General features: G+C 41.5%; 1 protein-coding gene across 2 annotated transcripts in view; it reads left to right on the top strand.

Annotated features, from left to right (window-relative positions):
* Positions 1 to 7,218: 7,218 nt before the first annotated feature.
* The window catches only part of EPHB6 (EPH receptor B6), a 72,411-nt gene continuing 55,459 nt past the window's right edge, over positions 7,219 to 24,170 (top strand). Inside the window, exon 1 of one of the 2 annotated variants that reach the window (XM_027681457.1) lies at positions 7,219 to 7,366. The gene's annotated coding sequence lies outside the window, so the exon portion shown is untranslated. Of the gene's footprint in view, positions 7,367 to 7,452; positions 7,843 to 24,170 lie in introns of those variants that run through there. The other variant, XM_027681454.1, reaches the window with a different exon arrangement.

Here is a 24,170-nt window from a genome sequence, read left to right as displayed (position 1 = left end):
GTTCCTTCACTGAGAACGTGGTCAGTCACTGGAACAGGCTCCCCAGGGATGTGGTTTTGGCACCAAACTTGGAGTTCAAGGAGCACTTAGTGATATGGTTTAGTTTTAGGTAGTCCTGTGAGGAGCAGGGAGTTGGACTCAATGACCCTTATGGGTCCCTTCCAACGTCAAGATACTCTGTGATTCTATAATTCTATGATTCAGGGTGATAAGCAAGAGAGCTGAGGTGATTATAATGGATCACACCTCAACATGATGAACAGAAGCAGCGGTTCGTTGCTGCTGTTACCTTCAAGGTGGTTACTCACCTCCTGCAGGAGTGCTGCCTGATGCATAGGGATTTTACTCTTTTACTGTTAGACTGTGGCTAAACCTGTGTGATTTCACACATCCACACCCTCAGTGTTTTCCAGATTTATGGAACAATGGCATGTTAACCATTTCTGGAGGCATTTTCAGGTTTAGCTTTATTTTCCTTCATAGTTTCTTATGGATTTTCTTACTTTCTTTTTTCAGCTTTATTTTTGGTAGGAAAAGAACAGTTTCATGCACAGACTTCAAGAGCAAGTGGTAATGAAAACACATCCCTATTATGGGATACTAAGTTTTAAAGGCCTATACTCTGGGGACTGGCACATGTCCACTTAAAACATGGATCAACTATGTTGCGGCTGAAAGGGGTGGCCTCAACTGTCCCTCTCCAACCTGCACACACTTTGCCTTCCCATCCATCTTCTAGCTGTAGTGTTTATTCAGCCCCATAAAGTCTCCTACATGTATTCCAAAATTTTACATATATTTTTGATGAATTAATTTTCAGACAGATCAATTCCTTGATCCAGATCACTGCACAAATCTTTGCTGGTAGTACAAGGAAGGTGATGAGGAAATACAGCTCAGGGCAGAGAAAAAAAGAGTGTAAGGTTTTCTATCTCTGTAGAGGCTCGTATTCTCTTGGGGTTGAAAAGTCTGTGGGATAACAGCCTTAGTAGTAAGTTCCCATTTTGCACTACAGTGCTTTTGAACTGTTTTCTACAAATATGTTGCTACCACGATATTCCTGAGCATGCCAGTTTGTGCATGGGAGATGGAATGAGTGATGGGAGAAATTAATTTTCCTATTGAGATGTTTCCATATCTTACAAATAATTAAGCATTCCCTGGGGAAGAAACTGGCACCCAGGCAACAGATTGGGACCCAGGAACTGCCAAGGTACAGACCGGTTCTATTCATGAAACGCTTCTGCTAGCAGTTTTATGTGCCTAGCCATTCATTTCCTTCTCTGAAGAACTCCTGAAATAATTAAGTTAAATGGAGTTTCAGGCTAAACAAAATTGTTTTAACACTTCCCACATTCTTTTTCTCTCAGAAAGAAAATAAATCATTTTATTCTGAACTAAATTTGTAGTTCTCCTTCCCTACTCATTTTTCAGCTAAGAACTAAACGGAACTGGCAGTCTTTTATATAACCCCTTCCTGTGAGTTTGAGCAGGCTCAGAGACCCTACTGGTGGACTTGGACATAGGGTGGCGCAAGCTGCCCAGTTTGAAAAAGACCGTGGGTACCTTACGTTCTCCTACAGAACCTCGGCTCCAATCCTTTCAGCTTCCTGAGGATGTTTAGCCTTCACCTCTCTGCCTTTCAACGCCAGTAACTTAATGTCCTTATTTTTCTATTGGGCTTCCAAGAAAAAGATCCATGTTATGTGACCTTTTGAGCAGGGCAATTTTGCTTAAATCCCAGGGCACTTAGGAAATGCAACTTCCCTTTCCATCTGCGTAACTGTTGGTCCATTTTTTCCCTCTAGAGCATAAGCTCTGTAAAACCAGAGCTTTTCGAAATCTTATGCAGCTTTCTGGAGTCATTCTTCAGATGAGCAACAGTCACCTGAATCTAGCACAGATCTGATTTAAGTATGGAATACTTTCAAGCACTCTTACGGAAGCAACAAAACAGTGGGATAATTGCAACTTATTTTCACCTCCCTTCCAAGTTAAACAGGCAATACCAAAAAAAAATACAGTGGCACTTTGCCCGTGCTATTCCAACAGGAGTTTGAAGTTCCTGGTTTTCACGAGCAGAAATTAGAAATTTCATGCTTGGTCAAGAACTGTGGTTGCAGCACACCAGTGAAAGTGAGTGAAGCTTGGAACATGGATCAACATGGATCAACATGGATCAGCAGATAGACAGGATGCTTGATAGAAGAGAGAATTTTGCAACACATACAAGTTCACAACTTCAATACCTTTATAAGAGATATACCTATACCTTCATACTTTTTAGGGAGTTCAGAGGACTTTAGTAAAAACATGCACAAGATAAATGCACATCTCTCTCATGGCACGTTTCTGTTCCTGAGCCATGGCTGTAGGGCTCATGAATCTTATTTTTTCCCCCTTTAGCAGCTTCAGAAACCCTGTAGTGTCTCATGTCCCAGTAAGCTACAAATTAATTTACTATGTCTGGGCATTCAGGTAAAAACCTAGTAGACAGCTGGATTGCAGGTCTGCATGGAATTGACTAAATAGTGCCCAGTCCCAGCATGGAACTAGGCTTGTTGTAAACCCAGTCATGGATTCCTAGCAGCTACTTATCTTATTAAATTTCCCCAAATCCTGGTCCACAGCAGAAATGACTGGTTTTCCTCCTGGATGTTAGCATCATGAACACTGGTTCTCAATCTGTGTGATGAGTGTGTTAAACTGCTTGGGTTACACAGGGAGAATGCTAGAAAATGGATAGATAAACAAACATTTAGGTTGTAGCTCCAGTGAACAGGCACAAGTCTAGCTGTTTCTTCACCTTTGAGATTGTTGCAAAAATTTGCAACTGGCCCATGTCAACTGAGGAGAGAGGATGCAAAGGATAAAATTACAGGGGTAAATATTAATTCATGTGCATGAGGTATCCCAGCCAAATTGGGCCAACCCAAATGTGGTTTTACACACAATTCTTATACCCTTCAAACATTCAGGTACTACATGATTTGACTAATCACCCACACTACTGATTATTAATCACAGTAAATCTCTGCAAACCATCTACATTTTTTGCAGAATTCTTAATGCTTACCTATTGATGCAGACATCTCTGGAGTCAGTCTTGTTATAGTTACCTACCTATGATACCAGGTGATGCTGGGAAGGTTTTGAAGATGTGGTCTAGGATGGTGGTGTTGTCTTAGTTGTCCACAGGTATTCTTTATCCTTCATGGACAAAGCAAGTTTCCAAGAAGCAAAGTCCTTATTTCCAGGACTAGGCCACCCTTTAGTTTCTTTTATTCAAGCAGGAACAATACTAATATCTTCAGTAAAATTTCAGAACTTTATGACAATACAGTGTATAATGTGAAATAATACATATTTACAAAATAAATACACTGTCATATTATAAAGACTGGTTGATATATAATAATCAAGGAAGGTAATTTTCATAACAACTGATACACATACTTAATAAAAATAATAATTAAAAATAAAAGTGGATGCATAGTTATCCAATGTAGATTGGGTTTTTTCCCCTTTCTGGTTTAGATTTATTTCCATTAAAGCTCAGGAAACAAAGCTCTAAGTAGGGGTGAATACTAATGGTTGCCAAGCACCAGTGTGGAGACTGTAAAGGTCTGGTTTTTCACACTCCATTTTGGGTTGCCCCTCGTTCCTTTTGCAACTCTGTGCTTCCCCAAATTATATTCAGTTATCTCTTATGAATTTTACATAAGTTTCTCCTCTTTCTCTGCTGGTCTTTCTTAGAGAGAAAATAATTTTTTACTTCACCAAACACATCACCAAACAAAACAATTCCATAAGATATGGTATCCAGAGGATATTACAAGGTTTTAATTTACTGATGTATGATTATTTTCCAGAAATCTTTAAAGGAAAATATACTATTTCAGACAGTTGCAGTGATAAATCTGCCCTTGAAAAAATCTTCTTGAAGATTTTATCCACTGAATAGTTCTGTTTCAAAACTGCTTGTCAAACATGTCCTCTCATGTATAAATAGTACCCTTCTTATTCTTTCCTCTGCCTGCTATTCTATTTGCTGTTGCCAGCTCCTCCCTTTCTTCTCCACATCCCTTTCTTTCCTTGTCTGTCTTTTATAGTCGCTCTGTGAGTATCTTGCTTTCTCCAACTCTGTCTCCCACCTCTCTCACTCTTACCCTCCTTTTACTCTCTTTTTCCTTTGAAACTCTATTCCCCCTGTCTTAACCCAACCCCTCCCTTTCATCCTCCTCAGCTATTCTCTCATGGGTGGTTTTCTTCTCTTTGGTTTGTGTGGTCTGCCCTGCACATTCCAATTCTTTTCTCTTCAAGACCTAACATGTTTCACACAGTGAAGAGAGTGTTTAAGAAACGAATTATGCTTTGGTGTCCTGACCATCTTTTTAATAACTGCATCTTCTTCTTTTCTTCAAATATTGCAAGATCTGTTTGTGTGTCTGGATATTTGAAACTCAATATTTTGTAGAATCACGTGTCTGTAAAATGAATGTATGTCTATGCAATTTGGAGTATACAATTGTCTATATCAGTGGTCTCCAAACTTTTTTGATCATGTACCCCTCTTGTTAAAAGGCTTTAGCATACACCCCCAATATACATATGTTTACTTATTTATAAATTATATACCGCTGAAGTTCTAATATTTTTCTTCTGCACCCCAATGGGTTGTCTTGCATACCCCTTGGGGTGCATGCACCCCACTTTGGAGATCACAGCTCTATATCATGCAGCCACACTGTTGCATGAGGAATGCTGGTTTTGTCACATTTAAGATTGTCCTGAGAACATGATCCACCCATGGTAGTTTTGGATTGAAAGCTTTTGCTTCTCTGTTTCTGTCATGTTGACTGTGATTCTTTTTATATTGAGAGGGGTGAGTTTTTCTGGTAGGGTGTAATAATCTGCCCAGCAGAGGGAGATTTCAGAAACTGGAAACTTTTTTTAAATATATAAATGCCGCAGCATTGCAAAATCCTGCAACATTGAAGAAAGAACATTTAAACACTGCCATAAAATTAATCCCTTGTAAAAGATTGACTGTCAGCTCGCCTTTCACCAGGTGAGGTTTTAAATGCTGTTTGGATGTTGCATGTGCACACGTGCATAGGAACTTTTCCCAGACTTCCCTATTCAGTGTAGCAGTTTGCTCATGCTTGGCTTTCATTCCCCAAGAAGGAGGAGGAGGAGGTTTTGGGGGGAATATTCCGTTACCATAAAGGGGAGGAAGTGTTTCTGCAGCTATTGAACAAAGCAGCTTGTTAACCTCATTCCCGACCCCAGTGCAATGGTACAGTCCCACTGCTCCTTTCTAGGGGCCAGATGCTCCTCATAGTACAAAAAGGAGGAAGAAAAGAAAACATGTGCAAAAATTTACTACCCTACTGAGTAAGGACCAGATTCCAAGAGAAGCTGAATACCTGCAGTTTCTCCCGAAGAAAATTTGTTTTAGAATCAGACTGGAGAAAGGGGGGGAGGGAAGTTGGAAGGAAAGAAGTCTGTTGTAATTGGTGTCTAGAAACCCCCACAGAGAGGATTAAGAAAGAAACTATGCTGTCTGGGAAGATGTAGGTATTTCTGTTATTCTGCATATATCCAGAACTGCTAGAGAAGGCTGTGCCGCGTGGAAACTAGTCCTAGCTTTTTGAATGCTGAGATGTGCCACTGTCTGCTGATGGTACTTCTTTTAAGCAGAATTTTATATATTTTAACCATGCAGTGAGGTGTCTAATGTGCTTTGTCGTTTTGTATGTGTACCAGTGTCCTATGTGGAAGGGAATCACAGTCACTTTCTATGGTATATAATGTGAAGCTCGTACCTCAAACCAAAGGAAGTCACTTTGTCAGCAGAAGCCCAAAACTCTGCTCTGTGTTATCAAGTTATTTGTGAATTGTAAGCCACTGAGTTTTGATATATTTTCCATTCAGTCCTTAATGCACATTGTCCTTACACCGTAGCTCACCGCACCCTTCCTCATTTTCTGCCACTTACCTGTGTGACTCAGTGAATGGTAGGTACATGCAGAGGCTGTTGCAGCATGCCTCATCCTCTAGCATTTCTCTGTGTTCAGCCCAGTGACATTTGCAGAATGAGAAGGGAGAGACCCAGAAAGATGCTTCCAGTCCTTTGTTTCTACATTGGAAGCTGAGGTTCTCCTTTGGGAGAATTCTCCTTTGGGAGAATTGGTTGATTCGCCCCAATGATTGAGGTTTGTTAGTAGCTAGAATCAAACAAGCACCTAGCCTCTGTGACATTTCACAGAATCACAGAATGGATAAGGTTGGTAAGGTCATCACTGCCTAAGTAGGGTCATCCTAGAGCACATTGCACAGGGTTGTGTCCAGATGGTTATGGAATATCTTCAATGAGGGAGACTCTACAAACTCTCTGGGCAACCTATTCCAGTGTGCAGTCACCCGCACAGCAAAGAAGTTCTTCCTCACATTCAGGAGGAAGTTCCTGTGCATCAGTTTCTGCTTGTTGCCTCATGTCCTATTGCTTGGCACCACTGTGAAGAGCCTGGCTCATTCCTCTTAATACCCTCCCTGCAGATACTTATAGACATTGATAAGGTCCCCTCTCAGACAACTCTTCTAGATGCTAAACAGGCCCATCTTCCTCAGCCTTTCCTCTGCTGGACTCACACCAGCAGCCCCTTGTCCCTCTCTTGTTTTGAGGAGCCCAGAACTGGATAAAGCATTCCAGATGAGCCTCACTAGGGCTGAGTAGAGGGAGAGCATTTGGAGGTAGAACACAAGTAAGCACATACGCTTTAACTTGAGGCGGGGTTGCCGCGAACAGCAGGAGACGCTACATAGTTACATGAATTTCAACAGTGTCAAGAGAGACTGACCAAGGATCAGTCCTGTACGGCCAATCTGTCCCTCCTGGCCTGAACCTGACAGGGGCAGGGGCGGGGGCCGGGGCTTGGTCAGGGGCTGGGGCCGGGGCTTGGTCAGGGGCTGGGGCAGGCGCAATTGCAGCCACGCTCGAGATCCCCAGAGGGCGCCCGGCCGCAACCTTGATGCTGCGGCGAGGGAAGACCCACTTGGAAAACCCCCCTCTGGAAGAGACTGGGTGGGGGAGCATGAGGGCTCCCGGGCAGCACAGTCCGGCATCGCGGAGGGAACCCGGTGCCGCCCAGGGGCCCGCCCAGCCAAGCGGCTGAGAGGGGCGGGCGGCGGAGGGGAGGCAGCCTGAGGCGGCGGGGGACGAGGGAGCCGACGGAGCTGTGCGGGAGAGAGGATGGCGATGGCCGCGGAAGTGACAGGAGTGGCTGGAACCGCCCTGGAGCGCGGGGTCTCGCAGCTCCCCCGCCCCCCTTTGCCGTCGCTGGGCCTCTGCGAAGGAAAACAGGTCGGGGGGGGCGGAGAGAGAATGGAGGAGGGGCACGGCGAAGAGGGGAGGGAGGCAGGGGGGAGAGAAAGAGAGAGAGAGAGGGAGAGAGAGAGGAGCCCGGAGAAAGGGACAAGGCAGATCCTGGGAAGAGAGAGGAAGAGAGACTCCTGCAGGAGGGAGATCCTGGGCGGGGAGAGGACGTTCCCGGAGAAGGGCTTGGAGAGTAGCGCAAGTATCGAGACTGCTGGCGAGCATCCGACTTGTTGAAAGGCATCGACCGAGAGCCAGAGGCTGTGCCTGGGGCCGGGGGACAAAGCGGCGGAGCTGGCGCTGGCCCGTCGGGATGGTGCAACTCGCGCGATGAAAAATGGTCTTTGTCCAACTTTTCTGATGCCGAGAGGCCGGTCGGCACGGCCCTAGCGGGAAGGGCTCCTGCGAAAACTGCTCGAGTAATGCTGGGAAGTGAAAGGGGTGTTGCTGGAGTCCTGCACAAGGTACCGTGGCGGGCGATCGGGCCGGCGGGGACGGGCTTTGTGAGCCCGACCGGAGCGGGCCGTGGTCGCGGGTACACTCTGGTCTCTGCCATCCGAGGGAGGGGCAGACACAGAACAAACGAGTACTACTTCGAGAGGGATTAAAACTCCTCAGGTTGTGTGGGTTTTTTTCTCCTCTTCTGGTGTCTGCTGTTGAAAGGCTGCGTTATTGGGACCCTCCCCCAAGTGCACCTCTGCTGTCAGGTGCCGTCTGTGGGCACGGAGAGGACAGATGTGGGGAATCGAGTCGGCTTCTCTGCTCACGGAAATTACTATCACACACAGACACGTTCCACAGATGCATGGTGCTTTTGGTGTGCTCCCATGCCCGTTGTTTCCCTCTCCCTCTAGCTCTCTGAAGAGCCACGAGGAATTGCTGCCTTTGAAGTCTCTGAAGTAGGGCTGGATGGATGTTGGTGTAGGTTCCTGATTCTCATGGAACGATATGTGGAAGGTTGTGTGGCCTTGTCTGTGGGTAGGGTTGTTCAGTGCTCTTTTGGGGGACAGATGGCTGTATGAGTGCTTGTGGCAGAGAGAAACCATGTTAACCTATTTTTCAAGGACATGATGCAAGTTACTACTACTCAAGCTAAATAAATCTGTGAATGTGGGAGGGGCTGTTGTGATGGGTAATTTTAAATTTGCCTTTTGTGGATCTACTGACATGATTTCACTTACTCGGAAGTTTCTCTTGCAATTACTCTCACTCGGTTGGGAAGAAGGGTGAATATCACCTGCCTCTCCTACAAGTTCTAAAAGTCAGAGAGTAAAGATGTGGAAGCAAATGTCCCAAGGGTCATCCTTCGCTATCAGTGTACCAAGTTATGCAGTTTTATGAGGAATGAGAGTGAGAGGGCAAATGGAAACAACAAAGTCAAGCAGAGTTGCTGCCACCAGATACATCTGATACAGAAACACATTTGCAGCTTCAGTTGGGATGGAGGGAGGCTCCCTTTTTCCTTGTTATGTAGGTTCTAATCAGAAACATGAAACTGGATGTGGGTGCACTTCTTGTTTAGTCACAGCTGATCCACCTGCCCTAAGCCATTAATACAAGATTTATTGACTATTTTTAGTTATTTTTTTATTCCCAGTTTGAAATAATTCCAGTGCCGAGGTTCCTTTGGGAGAAGGAAAGGAAAAGATAATCCACAATCTAATAATCCTTTTCCATTGATGTTACCCCATCTCGGTGCTGAAAGAAAATACTATCTGTTTCCGTCTAGAAGTTCATTCCATAAATTCAACACCTTTCCACTACTTCAGTTTATTTTGCTAGTGTTTTGTCAGGCTTCAGATAACTGCATGTTATTGCATCCTTTCCTTTCCTTTACTGCCTTTTCCATGTATGTTGTCTTAGCCTAAATACTTTTTTCCTGTCTTCTGAGTTCCCTCCTATTTGACTTTCTTGCACTCACACTGAGCTGCTCAGAATTCTTTACATGGCCATGTATTTTGATACTTGGAAAGACCATTACTGTGGGATGTTGGAGATTGTATGAACTAGGATTGTATCTCTCTCTAATTTAACCACAGAAACCCTGCAGAAGGGCATGTCTTCTTGCATTGTTCTGAGGTTCTCAGCTCTTCCAAGCTGTTATCTGTGGCAAGAACAGCTTGGGTTATAGAGACTTTTTGGAGAGGGTTGGGGGAGTGATGCCTCCTGTCTTTTTTTTTGCCCAAGGCCGTTACTCTCTTCTCCTTCCGTATTTTACTTGCAGGCTGACCAACGGCACAGTGTAAATCCTTTTTTGGGGGAAGGGAGGTGGTGGCTCCAAGGAGACAGCTGCATATTCTTCAGCACGCTCCCATAGGCTTCCAGCAGATGTGTCTGACAAGGGAGCTGATCCCTCAGTCCATTGAGAATTGTCTTCTTTATGCCTGTACAAATTCACATCCCTCTTTGTGCCCTTTGATATTGTATTTGCCATATGCATAGAATCATGTAAGAGATAAGTATAATTTCTCACCCCTTATCTTGTGTGCCTCCATTAAGATAAAATGGTTTTGTGGTCAACTCTCCTTCCCTGGATACCTGCACTGTTACAAAATTTATGCATGCTTTTCCTCTGGCTTCAGGAATGCTCCCCTTTATAGGTCCACTCTCCCTAAAACCTTCTTTCCTTGTGTTTCATGCATTATCCCTCAGCACTGCAGAGGTTATCCTAAAGTCCCTACAGATGACTACAAAGTACTTTTGAAGCACATTTAAGGTTGCAAAGTTTATTTTTAATTCTCATTTCTGTGGCCACATTGCACATGTTTACTGCACACACAAACAGTAGAATGTGGAAGAAGTACAAAGTGGTGTGTATGGTCAAGTTAGAGCTTTATAGTGTGGTTTAGCCACCTAAAGAAAAGGTCAGTATCCCCCAAAAAGGGTGCTGTCATGAAAATGTGTTTATTAAGAATGTTCTAGATTGGCTGTTCTTGGTCATAAACATGTAATTCTTTTTTTCCAGAAGCTAAAAGACTCATTTCTGTGAAAAGCTGATTAAAACTTTATGGGGAAACTGATGAGCCTACTATAAATATTGTCATTATTTTGTAATTTTTTTCTTAAACCTGCTTTAATATATATTAGTGCTATATCTTACTGTTTACAAAAATAAAAAATTATGTTTTGTTAGCGAGTTTTGTATCATCTTAAAGCAATAGAGTTAAAGTATTTCTTCCAGCTACTGACTCCACACATTCAGTGGTTTTCCAACTCTTTGCAACCTTATTAATTTAGCTTCTGTGTGTTAAGTCTTGGGCTGAGCATGACTTGGGCCAAACATCCCTCTTCTCCCCATATTTGCTCTTTTGGGCAACCATGTGGTGTCATGGACTTCTGCGGTGTGCACAAGTTTAACATTATTATTCTGTAAATAATTCTGTAGATGTTGCACAGCAACGAACTAGCTCTCTGTCTCCAGTGCTGCCAACTGTGTTGTGTAAACAGACCCCCAAAAGGATAAAAACTCCTTAATTACTCATGTGCAGCCATGGCACTCTAACATGTGACCAGCAAATCTGAGTAAGAAAATTCCATTTCATGTTGTCACTCCTTTCACCTTTGATTTATACAAGGAGCTTCAAACTTAACAAAGAAGAACTACATTAGTACTTTGTTCTGAGAGGCATGTTGTGCTTTCAAGAAATATTCCTCTGCCACCAGGAATAGAATTTTATTTGAAGTGTACTGTTAACACGTTGTATTTAAAAAAAATTAAAAAGTGTGTTCTTTATGGAGGTACTGACCCACTGAAGGCACTGTATTGCCTCTTAAAAAGTCACTATGGAGCAGGCTGATGCTTCTGTCACAGAAGTCCTACTTGAAGATTGTTCTTGAGACCACTTCTGAAAAAAGCTCTTCTAGTCACTGGTTTCAATTTTCCATGCCTCCAGAGGCCCCTGTGCATTCTGCTACTCAGGCTTGCTTGTCAAGAAAATTTTTGTTCAAACATTTCACATGCACACCCCCACTCCCATATGCACGTGTGCATGCACATGCTTGTATGTGCACGCAGCAGTGGGTAAAGAGGAGAAAAAAAGTGCTGTCCTGGGAAGAGAGAAGATGCTGGATACTATAAGAGCACAGCCTATCCAGTTTGAAAACTTTAGCCTTACATATAAAGGCTGAGTCCTTAAGGTTTTAATTCACCTTAGGATGGAAATTCTCGCCAGCCCAGACCTGCATATTAAAACATATATGACTTCATATTCAGAGAGGCTTTTTTTTCTGTCTGCTTAAGCTTGCCAAGTAAATGATTCCTCTGCTGATTCTGCAGTTTCCAAGTGCAGTTTTTTGCTCTGTGCCATGTCTCTGGAAAATATCCAATGTGTCTAAATCATGTAATTAAACCCTAGAAGCTAGAGACTAAGGACTACTGACTCTTTGTAACATTTCTGTTTTAGCATACTGATGTTTCTTCAAGTTACTGTAAAGCTTTCAAAGCTCCCTAGATGACCTGATCTCTCTCCCACTTACTGCAAAACACTCACATGATATGAATCTGTTTGGCCCAGCTGACCACTTCAGAGGCAGTGTGTAGGATACAGACGCCTGTGTGGAGGCCTTTAGCATCAGGCTTACCACAGGTTCTCTCAGATCCTGAGGATGTCTACAAATGGAAGCAAAGTTCCTTGGCAGAACTCTCTTATCTTCCTAACTATTCTTTAAAAAGAGAGTGGGATGTCACAAGAGGGACAGTGTTGTGTAGATTTCTGGGCAGGTTTTGAATAATTTCAATTTGGAAATTCAAATTGGACTGTTTATAAAACTGTTTGAATTTCCAAATGTTAAGTTTCACTCACAGCTAGGATCAATCTGATTCCAGTACACAGAATCTGGAATGCTTTCTGCACCAGGAAGATGTTCGAAATTATTCCTGCTTGGGTTTGAGCCAGGAAGAAGCTGCTGGAAGCACAGCTGGATTGGGATGTTTGCCTGCAGTTGTCTCCCAGATGGCCTCTTCCCTTCCTAATGTCAGTAGGCTTTCAACTGGTGCCAGCAGCAAGAGAATGTGAATATGTACTGACATTTTCACTTTTCAATGAGTTTGCTAATCCCGTTTGGTGCATGAGTTCTTCAAAAGGGGGGTACCATATCAGCAGTTACCACTGCCATCACTAGGGTATCAGGAGTGGAAGAGTTCTGTTAAGGAATGTTCATTTTATTACGAGTGCAGAGAGGATCTTAGTGGCCTTCTCCTCTTCCAGTATCTAGGCATGTTAGAAATACATAAAGGAGCAGTACAAGATGATTTGAGAACAAATTCTGGTGACTTGAGTATAAGTCAACGGTCTCTTAAAATCTAGGAGATAGATAGATTTTTGACAGAGGGAATTTTCTTAGTTTGCATGTGCCTTGGTGGTGTGTTCTGCTGGGACACGTATGTGGACTCAGGTGCTGAAGAGTAATTAGTTTTCATTTTGAGCCTTGCTGTAGCTGCCTTTTTGCTCAGGGCCCCAGGCTGAGTACCAGAAACACATTTAGTGAAATAACGTAAGAGGAATGATGCATGATTTGTGCTCCTTGTTTTAGTCAAAAGTCCTCTTAACTCTGACTGGAAGAATTGTGTTGACAGTTGTGTGTTTCTCATGGATAATTTTACCAGTCTGGAATTAGAAGGGACTCTAGGTGGTCTCACGAAGCTGCAGGTTTTTGCAAGCACTAAGCACTAACTTTGGGTAGAAGATGGAGGGTCATGAAGGGAGGGCCATCCCAGAGGAGGCCAAGAAGAAGGTTGGAGCACTTCTTCTATGAAGACAGCCTGATAAAGCTCAGATTGTTCAGACTGGAGAAGAGAAGGCTCTGGAGAGACATTATTGTGGCCTTCCAGTACCTAAAAGAGACACAAGGGAGCTGGAGAGGGACTTTTGACCAGGATCTGTAAGGCTTTAAACTGAAGGAGGATAGGTTTGGGTTAGATATTAGGAATAAATTCTATACTCAGAGAGTGGTGAGGAACAGCTTGCCTGGAGAAGCTGTGGATGCCCCATCTCTCGAAGTGTTTAAGACCAGGCTGGATGGGGCTTTCAGCAACCTGGTCCAGTGGAAGGTGTCCCTGCCCATGGGAGGGGGGTTAGAACTAGATGATCTTTAAGGTCTCTTTCAACTCAAACCATTCCATGATTCTATGATTCTATGAAATCAAATTAGTAAATAAATCACTGTTGACTGAAGAGAATAACTTAAAAATTGTTTCCTGAGTAGATTCTTTTGAATATGCCTAATGAATTACCCCCAAAAGAGTGTGTGTGATGACAGAGTGTAAGGAAAGCAAATCAGACTTTGGAAACAGATTAAAAATAAAAATGTTCAATTCTTTAAAAGAATTAAACTAAAACAAGTCTTATTCTGTCTGATAAATTAACACCTACTGGACAACCATAATTGAAATGGTCATAATAGGCTTGTTGGTTTGTTATACCTGTCTTGCTTCTCTTAGCTGGTGGTCTGTACCAGCCCACTGTATCTAACAGTGTTATAAAGAGTTATGTATATAGAACTCAGAGTTGGAAGGGGTAACTTGCCCTAAAAGCTCAGAAAGTTATTTTAAAATGGTGACGATTCTTTTGAAAACAGCTTTGTTCCCCACCCTCCAGATCATAGCAGGTCAGCCTGGTGTTTTCTACTGTATTTTCTTTAGTGTCTCTGAACCTGTGGTGTTGAAATTGGACAATCCCTGATGTAAATGCACATAGTCTATTTCTATTTGATTGTGTGAACTTCTCTGTCACAGCGCTGATGAGCTGGGAGCTCAGTGAAGAGCAACAGAAGTGATTAGGAGACTATATGGAATTTTTAAAATGCTATTAAAAAGAACTAACTTGATGATGACTGAAAAGGGATTGCTCTGGAGTGGTTATAGTACTTGGGAGACTATTGATGGGCTCCTGTACAACACAGCCAAAGTAAAAGGGATGGTTCAAATTGCCCAAAGTAGATCATTTTGGGTTCAGTATTAGGGTATGTTTTCTTCCAGGAAAGGTCCAAGTAGATTGTAGAAAGTCATGGAAGTCCTATTGCTACTGTCATTTAAAAAAATAACTAGGAAAGCTTTAAGAAATATACAGACAAAAATCCTACAGTTGACTGGGACTATAGGCCTGATGTTGTCTAGATAAAGATGTCTGCCCCAGTCTTTTTATTTCTATTATTACAGTCTCACCAGCAAGTGGGGGAGGGACTGTCTTCCTGACAGAAAATATATCTTGGATCTGCTGTGTTACAACCAAGACTGGTTGGTGTCCAAGGAAAGGAAGTGGTGTATTGTACTCGCTCCATTTTAAATGTAATTCTTTGGTTTTGAGTTTGGACGTGGTTGTAACAAGAGCAGTGAGCCCCAGCATCCACACTGAAGTATAAATAAGCCTTTGAGACACAGAGAAGGCAGGATGAACTCTAAGATTTATGTGTTATTGCTTTCATCTCTGTCATGAAAAATAGTACAAACATGCATTAGAAAGAGATGCTATGAGCCTGAAATATCTTTCTACTATAACCTGCTTGGCCTTCCCATTTCCTCTTAAGACTATTTCTGTTCTGCTGAAGTATTAGTGGTACATAATGTTCCCATTTCCTGAGGGTGGAAACATCGAACTGGAAATGCAGGATGGAGGAGGAGGGAAGGACCTGAGAATGAAATTGACTGCTTTTCAGGCTCTGCCAGTGACAAGTTCAAATTTTTGGTGGGGCTCTAACCTGCTTTTGCTACACATGGGCTGCTTGTGATGCTTCACTGAACTTAGGAAATTGTTCCAAACAGTCATTCCTGTTCAGGTCATCTCTTGCTTCTTTGCAACCTCAGTCTCACTTCTTTTCTTCAAGCTACCATTTCTGCTTTGTTTCTCTCTCGATTGTCTTGTAGACAAGAGCCGATTTTGGGCAACCCAATTTCGAAAACCAAAGTGAGAGCCTGGTCTAAGCATTGAACTAGCATGAATCATTAAATAAATATCTAGATGTTGTTGACAAAATTTAAAAGAAACTTAGTGTTAAAGACCAAGTGAGATGTTTCTGAAGTTCAACAGGACCCTTGTAGTGTCTGTTCTTGTTGCTCAGTTCAGTCCTTTTAACAATGAGACCATGGTAACATGAGGAGAAGCAACTGAGCATTATGGATTTGGAGACTGGAACTGAAGAGAGCAAAACTGAAGAAACTATCTATTTTCTCAAAGTTTTTCCAAAATTAGTTTTAAGTCTCACAGTCCCTTTCTCTGTGTTCTTGCTATGCCTTGAGAGATTGCTGCCAAGGTACCTCCCTAGTTGCTTGTTACTGCACAGTTCAGTAATGCCTCCTGCAAAAATGGTTGTAGACAGACCGCAGTTAGTGTTGGTGTACAGCTCTGGGGAGTTATGACCAGGGCAGTGAGGATTATTTTGTAGTGTTTTAGACCCTAATGGGAACAGGAGACTCAAACTAATAGTAGAACAGACAGAATTCCCGTCTAGGCAAACCATGGTCATATAGAGATGAAAACTGTGTGATAGAACTCTTCTCTGAGCCATTTTCTCTCTCCTTCACAGCTTCCTAGTTTTGTGCATGCATTTCCACATCAAACGCTCTAATTTATGTGTTGGAGCTAGGGCTTGTGTATTGTATAGCCTGTTGGTGCAGTTAGTAAAACGTAAGGGGATCAGCTTGACTGAAGATAGTTTTTTATTCCCACTTCCATTCAGGGGCAACCTTATGAACTCAAAACCTGGCATTTGCAATTTTGTGAGGGTGTAACTGAATGGAGGCTACCTGGTAAACAACTGCATGCAGTGGGTCTGAGGAGGAGGTTTGGACAGCAAGATAAAGGCAGTTCACAAGTCAGTAAAGTGATTATGCTTCAGCGCTTTTCTGCCTTGTTGTTTTACAAAGAAGCAGTTTTGCTTCTCTTAACAGGAATAAAAACAATGATGAGAAATAATGCTACTAATTAAATAGTTCTAAAAGTAGCCTCTATCTGCGAATGCATGAAGCCAACAATTTGTGAACCAAGCTCTATGACAGCCCAAGGCTGTGAAACTGATTAAAATGGAAAAAGGTAGTTTTAATTAACCCTTAAATTATGAAGCACATTCTCTGAAAACCCAAGTTGCCTCATTGAAGCCAGAAAGGAGGTTAATAAAAAGAGCTGCACTTAAATGAAGATGCTTTAATATTATTAGTTCTTTCTGTAATCTGTTTTGAAATGATAGTTTCTCTCATGGAATGAAAGGCAATTTCAAAATGCTGGAAATTCCCATGGAAGAGGAACATTATCTTTGAACTGGCTGTCAATGCTGCCACTATCTCCCCATACACAACATAGCCTTGGATACTGTGAATACGAATAGATTTGCTAGATATTTCTTACTGTAAAACCCTTAGGAAGGAAAAAGGGGTTTGCATTTTTTTTTTACAAAAAACAAAGATTCTTTCTGCAGCTGAAGAAAATATTAATCCTTACTAAAGAACTTTGCAAATTGGTCCACAAAGAACAGTTTAAGAAAAGTATTTTCAGTTTGGGTTTTTTTTTCCCCTTCATTGTGTCTTTTGAGTGTTTGTGCATAGATCTTGGTTCATATATTTCTAGACATGCCATGTAAGGCTGCATTCTTAATTTAAAATGGGAAAGAGCATTAGTATAAAACATTCCTTTTCTTAGGCTTATCCATATCTTAGTTTTGCAAGCCCCTCTTACTTTTCCCCTGCTCAACCCTGCAGGCCCATGATTTCTTTTCCAGCATCCTGACAGTGCCTTAAAGGCTCTTTTGCAGCTCTGTGTTTGGTTTGTCTGTGCAGATTTGCAGATGCAATTGCGGACTTGTTCAGCAAATGTCAAGGTTATTTGTCTGATTTGTGGTGTTGCTTGTCTGGCCATTGCAAACACTGTGCTTGAGTTCTTTATCACTTTCCATCCATCTGCAATCAGAACTTAGTATATAATAACTTAAATTTAACTTGAAAAAGAAGCACTGTCAGCATTGCTGCGTAGATTTGAGAATATGATTTTAGGGACATACTCTTTACGTCACTGTCATGGTTTAACCCCAGCTGGCAACTAAGTACTACACAGCTGCTTGCTTGCTTTCTCCCCACCCCCCAGGGCGATGGGGAAGAGAATTGGAAAAAGGTAAAAACCATGGATTTAGATAAAAACCTTAAGAACAGTTTAATAATTAGAATAAAATAATAACAGTAATAACGGTGATGATGACGACGATGGTGAAGAAGAGAAGGAGAGGGAGAGAGAGACATAAAATCCAAGAAAAAGAAGTGATGTACAATACGCTCACCACCCGCTGACCAATGCCCAGCCTGTCCCTGAGTAGTGATCAGTGGCTCCCAGCCAACTCCCCCCTGTTTATACACTGAACATGACGTTCCATGGTATGGAATATCCCTTTGGCCAGTTCGGGTCAGCTGTCCTGGCCATGCTCCCTCCCAGTTTCTTGTGCATCTCCCTGCTGGCAGAGCATGGGAAATTGAAAAGTTCTTGATTTAGAGTAAGCTCTACTTAGCAACAACTAAAATATCTGTGTTATTAACAGTATTCTCATACTGAATCCAAAACACAGCTCTGTGCCAGCTACTAAGAAGAAATTTAACTCTATCCCTGCTGAAACCGGGACAGTCACACATCCTTTGTTTAAAAACTGTTTGTGAAAGTTTCATTTCCTTTCCCTTTTTTAATGCCAAAATAGAATGCATCTTTTTTCTTGTTGTTTTCAAACTTGTTCTGTCATAAAATTCAGTGACATTTGAAGTGTTTGTTTAAACTTAGTTATTGCCAGTTGTACCAGAGAAGGAAATATCACTTTTCAAAGGATTTTTACTACCACAGATTATTTTCACCTAGAAGTTAATAATGTGGTGATCTTCAGAGATAAAGTCTAGTACTGTAATCATAAAATCCTGTGCTTAGAATGCAACATTTTACACAGTGCTTGGGAAAGGTTTGCTGCTGTGCCCTAGAGCTTGTGAATTGCATATTTTTTTTATCTCTGAAGCCTTATGTCTTCCTTTTTTCTTTCGTACAAAGGTAAGTCATACTTGACGTTGAAAACATCATGTTTATTTCCACGTAGATAAAAGTGCATTGCAAGAATCTGTGCACAGTTGTACTGAGAGAAGTATCCTGCGAAATTAGAGTAAAATTGATAACAGCTCAGTGAAACTATACCCAGCAGGTACAGTTGTCATCTTCTCTTTCAATCAAAGAGTAGAAATGTGATGGACAGCTGCTAGTTCTTTTCCTCCCTCTTCTTTGTGTAGTCTCCTTTATTTACTGTATGGAAATAAAAAGGGAGTGATTTCTGTATCACTCCAATTCCTGTTATTTTTTAGGAGAGTTTCTATCAGGAAAGTGATGGATAACAAACACAACAATTAATTTCTTGACGTATTTTATTCTTTAATGTTATTAATATTCTAGAGCTGGAATTTTGCTTCCAGGTGTTAATGTTAGAAACTTGAGTATAATGACCAGTGTTTCTTTGAAAAGTACACAACTCTCTATATAAATTGTCAATGAAGTGAAATCTTGTGAGTTGGGAAGAGATTTTATTCAGGAACTTAGTTGTACTTAATATACATGTAATTTAAGTACCTAATAGATGGAAGGAAGATTCTGTATCTTTAATTTGAATATTTTTTCTAATTGCTATAATTTCAAGAGATCAGTGTCCATCTTTGTTGGGCATAGCAGAAATGTAATGTGAAGTCATTGAGAGAGTCTATGGAAACACAAGGCAACTGTGAATGAATTTTGGTTAGGAAGAAAGACTAGAGTCACAAGCAGTGCTGTGAGGCTACTCCAGCCAAGTATGTGTTGTGGCAGAGAAGAAAGGTTTGAGGGAAAGCACGGTAGTTATCTAAAGAAGTGCAAATGTGGCCACCTGTGTGAGTTGGAAGGCAGCAGAGCCTCTCAGCACAGAGGCTCAGAATCTCCCCAGATACCTTTAGGCTGCACCTAGGGAGTCATCTGGAGGGAGCTGTTCAGCTGTCCATAGCTCCCTTTTTTTAATTAGTGCAGATCTTAGTTACCTACTGAATATGATTCAGCTCAGTCCACTGACTGTAGAGGTCAAGTGATTATGCTTCTAATTTGGGCTCCCTATTTGAGCCGCAAGGGTTTAATAAAAATTCATGAAAATAAGTGTCTCTTACTTCCCTAAATTTAAGAGGGAACTTTCCCTATGGAAGTTCTTAATTTGGATCCCAGTAGGAAATGTATAATCAGAGCATGGAAGATCAGCTTCAAGCCTCCTGGTGTTTCCATGGTAAACAAGGAAATAAATGCCTTTCTTTGGAGAACATTCAAAATTAACCTTTGGATTGTCATTGTAAACTTAAGAAATCCCAAAAGACACAGCTCTATTTAGATAATCTGTAGGAAGCAAATGATAAACCAGCTAGAGGAAATATTTTATGAAGTATGCTGTTGAAGAAGAATTCCTTTAAGCTTAGTTATATATTTCACCTTGAACCTTTCTCTCAAAATTACATTAATAAACTCAACAGACTATAAAAAATCCACAAGACTTTGGTACAAATTCTACTTTCCTCTCAGATCTTTTTAAAGTATTTTGCAGTAATTAAAAAGAATCTCAAATAGTAACATAAAAGGATATACAGCAACTATCAAGATGATTTATTTATTTAATTGAACATTTCTCTGTGTTGCTATATATGTCCCAGTGATAGATTTTTTGAAGAAAACACATTAACTTCATAATATTAAAGCCCAGAGCAATAAATTATGTGTTGCTCTACCCCCATTCATTTCCTGTTTGGGGTGTAGAAAGATTTCTATGAATAGCAGTTATTGTAATTATTGTCTAAGGAAGAAGGTAGGCAGTATTATGTAATGCTCAAAGTGTTGGACAGGCATTGAATGACAGCTTTTCACAACAGCATTGTGAGATTTGGCTTGCTAAGATGCGTGACCATAGCTGCAAGGGCATCTCAGTGGCAAAGAAGCAATTATAGTGGGAGAACACTGGGGGCAATAAAGGAGGGGGGAAAGCCTCTTCCTTGATGTATAACACTGTTGTGGTTCCCTGTTTATCATGAATGAGAAGTATTAATTCCACTTTCTATACACAGACTCAATGTGATGAATCTGTGTGCAGCACAAATCAATTGGAATAGTAGTTCATTGACTCTCCCAGATGTTGTGCTCATTTATCTTCTTAATGCTTCTTAGTCAGAGATAATATTAAGCTGATATGAGTCACAATGCAAAATGTGCAAGAGGAGGAAAGACTGTGCTTGCAAAGGTACAGCATTTTCTCTGCCCCGAAGTATTTTTGAGGTGCATTGTATGAAGAAGTGTGACAAATATGGGGGAAATATGTGGAATCAAATGTTGCAGAGGGAAGTTGTACCCATGTAATGATTTCTACTGTGAGATAAGCCTAGAGGAGTCAGTTAACAATGAATGAGGAAGAAGCATTGTTCAGTGGGAGGAAACAAGATGATTTGGAAAAGATCTTGGGACAGTTAAGAAGAATTGAAAGGTTAAAAAAAATTGCCATTGTTACTACTTCAACTTCTGTTAGTTATAATAATGGCCCATCTTCGCGAACGAAGATTTGGGGAAAGGTCTTTTACCTTTCCAGCCTGCGCAATGGATTTTTTTAGGTGAGACACAGCCTGCACTGAACTGAGCCCACCCTTTAATCCTAAGGTTCATCTGCCGGGGCCAAGCAAGCTTGGACAATGGCAGTGAGGTCCTCAGGACGTAGGTTTGTTTAGAGTGTCCTTCTCATAGATGGATGGCCACACAGGGCTAACGACCTCCATCAGGCCAGGAGACCGGGGAATCGAACCCGTGGTCGCAGCAGTGAAAGTCCTGCACGCTAACCACTAGGCCACCAGGGGTCTCGACTTCTGTTAGTAGAACAATTTCAAATACATAAAAATACTTTATTGCATGAGGATACATATATTTCCAAATCTGTTGCAAGTTCAAAACAGGGATTGGATAATTTCCTAAAGAGATACTAATGGGCATGTATTGAGGAATATTTTCTAGTAACCCTTGTCTTATATTTGTGGGTACTGGAGAAATAGTAGGGGGAGTGGATCATGTAGAGGCCAGGCTTGCAAGCCATCTCCATGTAGCTCTTCCTGGCACTGGTGGCACAGAGAAAACTTGGGTTAGGTGGACATTGGTCTGCTTCAGTGTTAGCTTGTGTTTTGAAATGTAGTTTGCACTAAAGCATGCAGAATTTTTATTCTCTTGACTGCACATTCAAAAACACAAGTGTTCTTCCAATAAGGAAGGCTGTCGGGAACTCTTATTAAGAACTGACAATTTTTACATTGTGTTGACATGTCCATTGTTTCCATTTGCCTCCATGCCTCCTGGGAATAAAGTATTTGAACCAATATTAGAGTTGGGATTTTTACAAAGTAGTGCAGGGTGGAGCATCCTCTCTGCAGTGGATCGATCTTCTATCAGCTTTCAAGAAACAGAATATTTGAACTGCCCATAGGTCTTCTGTAGAGATTAGGGCTACGATACTGATAGTTCTTCTTGATGCCTCTGGTTTGCTCTAATTTCACAGAACTCAAAGAAACAGCTACATTTCACTAATGGAGAAGAAGAATCTGTCAGGCCCTCATATTTTCTCAAGAGGCTTGTGCTGTGCCTGAACAATCCAAGCTTTTTTCTTAATCCTAAAGGTATGCGTGAATTCCTTCTGCAGAAGCCAGACCAGGTGCATGGTTCAGATGCATATTTAATGCTATTTGATGTCAGGTTCTGCACAGGGTATCTGTCAGAGGGGAATAGGGTCAATGTGCATTACTTTCTCATCTGTGACTACATATTGTCTTCGTACTAAGCTCGAACATGCTTCAGTGAAGGTCTCTCTAAAGATTTATGGATAGAATCAAAAGGATTAGAAAACAAGGTATTTTCTTTAAAACTTAGGTCCAGCAGAACAGAATTAACACAGTTTATATAGTTGTGACTGTCCTTGATCAGTCAGAGTGCCGTGCAAGCCCAGAAGAAAAAAAATCTGTCCATTTTAAGGAGAGCCATCTTAGGTTTGTCACGTGTATGACCACCTCCATCGAGACTCAAGACACATACCATTGGGGTACTCTAAAATAAATGACTACACAAACCTAGGAGCAAATCTGCTGCCTTTCTAATAAAAGCACATATACTGATAGAAGAGAATTTTGAATTAACTCTGACCTGTTTAAGCAACACTAGTGCCCATGGCTCTTCAGGTGCTTGAACTTTGAGGGAACCCTTTATTTGCATAAGGAAAGTGCCTCAGAGATTTATGGCTAGGCTTCACGAACGGAGATTTGGGAAGGGCTCTACCCACGTTTGTTGCAAGCGCATTGGTGGCTAAAAAGGCCAATATGAGATAGGCAAGTCCGGTTGCAAAAGGCACAGCAGAAAGACTCCTTAGATGGTATATTCTGCAAGGCACGATTCTTTCTGACTGCATTAAATACTTTGCCACAGTTTTGATATAGCATGGGCACACAGCAGCCCCCTTTGTGAGAGAAATCCCACAAGCTTGGAACTGTAATAGTGTCGGTTTATTACATATGGCAGCACTATTGCTATCTGTTCTGTAGCACTGAGCATCATTTGCCTGGAGATTGTACTAAAGTGTTCCCACTTCGATATTGAGTTCAGAGAAAGTGAGAAATTGCAGCACTGGTTCTGTCTGGCAAGAAGAAACAGACCTTAAACAATGCCAGTTAAGCCAGGCATATTATGTTTCACATTCGAGGCTTTCCAGCTGAAATTGTTTGTGTTTGCCATTTTGGGTATAAGAAGCTCTGAGATGCTGAGCAAGAGCTGTTGAAATAAACAATGGAATAGAGGAAGAGAGATTCTGACTGTATATAAGGAAGAAAAAAATCCCCCATGAAAAAATAATAACAAAAAAAAAAATAAGTTTAGCGCTGGTACAGATGTCCAAAGAGGCTGAGGAATCTCCATCCTTGGCAGTGTTCAAAACTCATCTTGACAAGCTTCCCAAAGAACTCTTCTCCTCTCTGGTTGTTCCATTAAGAAACCAATATTCTTGAAAATACTGGTAATGATTGTATTCATCTCTCTTATTGGGATCTTGAACATAAATTTTGGTAATCCAGGTACAGTGGCACAGAGATGGTGCCAAAGTAAACAGCCATGATAGCACTGGTGAATAATGTAAGCAAATAACCTGGAGACTTCCATCTTCCATCTCTTGGAGCTTGGTACTGAAGCAAAAGTGACTCGTCTTTTCTGACTGCTTGGGATCTTCACAGTTTTATAGGGCTGAATCATTAAAGGACATTGGGATCCTCAGGAGCTGTCATGCTTTTCAGATGTTTTAGGAATTTCAGGACTTCTAAGGAGATTGAGATAATTCCACTTCCTAAGGAAATATACGCCTAAAAGTGGTTTAGAATCCTTTATGGAAGAGTTAGCGTAAGAGGATTGACAGATGGTACATGACCAGCAAGTTCATGTAGTTGGAAGAGAAAGAGGATGAGAAGGGGTATTTAAGGAAGTTTTTTTAAGAATCCTGTTGTGACAAGGTGTATTACTTTGCAGTTGGATTTGGGGGAGAATGGGGAATAGTGGATTCCATAGCAAGAAGAAGTAATCTCTGTGAAAGCAATTTTGGAAGAAGTAACTACCTGAGAAGGCCACGAAAGGGTGCTTGTGTGGACAAGAGAAGAGGGTGGTTTAAAAGTTGGGATGGTTTGAGGTTTCTGTTTACGTAGTTCGGTGTAGGGAAGAAATAGTAGGAGAACTGAAGAATGAAAGATGAGCGTCTTTGGGTGTAGTCAGATTCTATACAC

The sequence above is a fragment of the Neopelma chrysocephalum genome, unplaced genomic scaffold (genome assembly GCF_003984885.1).
Source record: "Neopelma chrysocephalum unplaced genomic scaffold, ASM398488v2 Primary Assembly neopelma1_60, whole genome shotgun sequence".
NCBI lineage: Eukaryota > Metazoa > Chordata > Aves > Passeriformes > Pipridae > Neopelma > Neopelma chrysocephalum.
The sequence above is the reverse complement of the archived record's forward strand: the minus strand, read 5'-3'. Positions and strand labels throughout refer to the sequence as shown.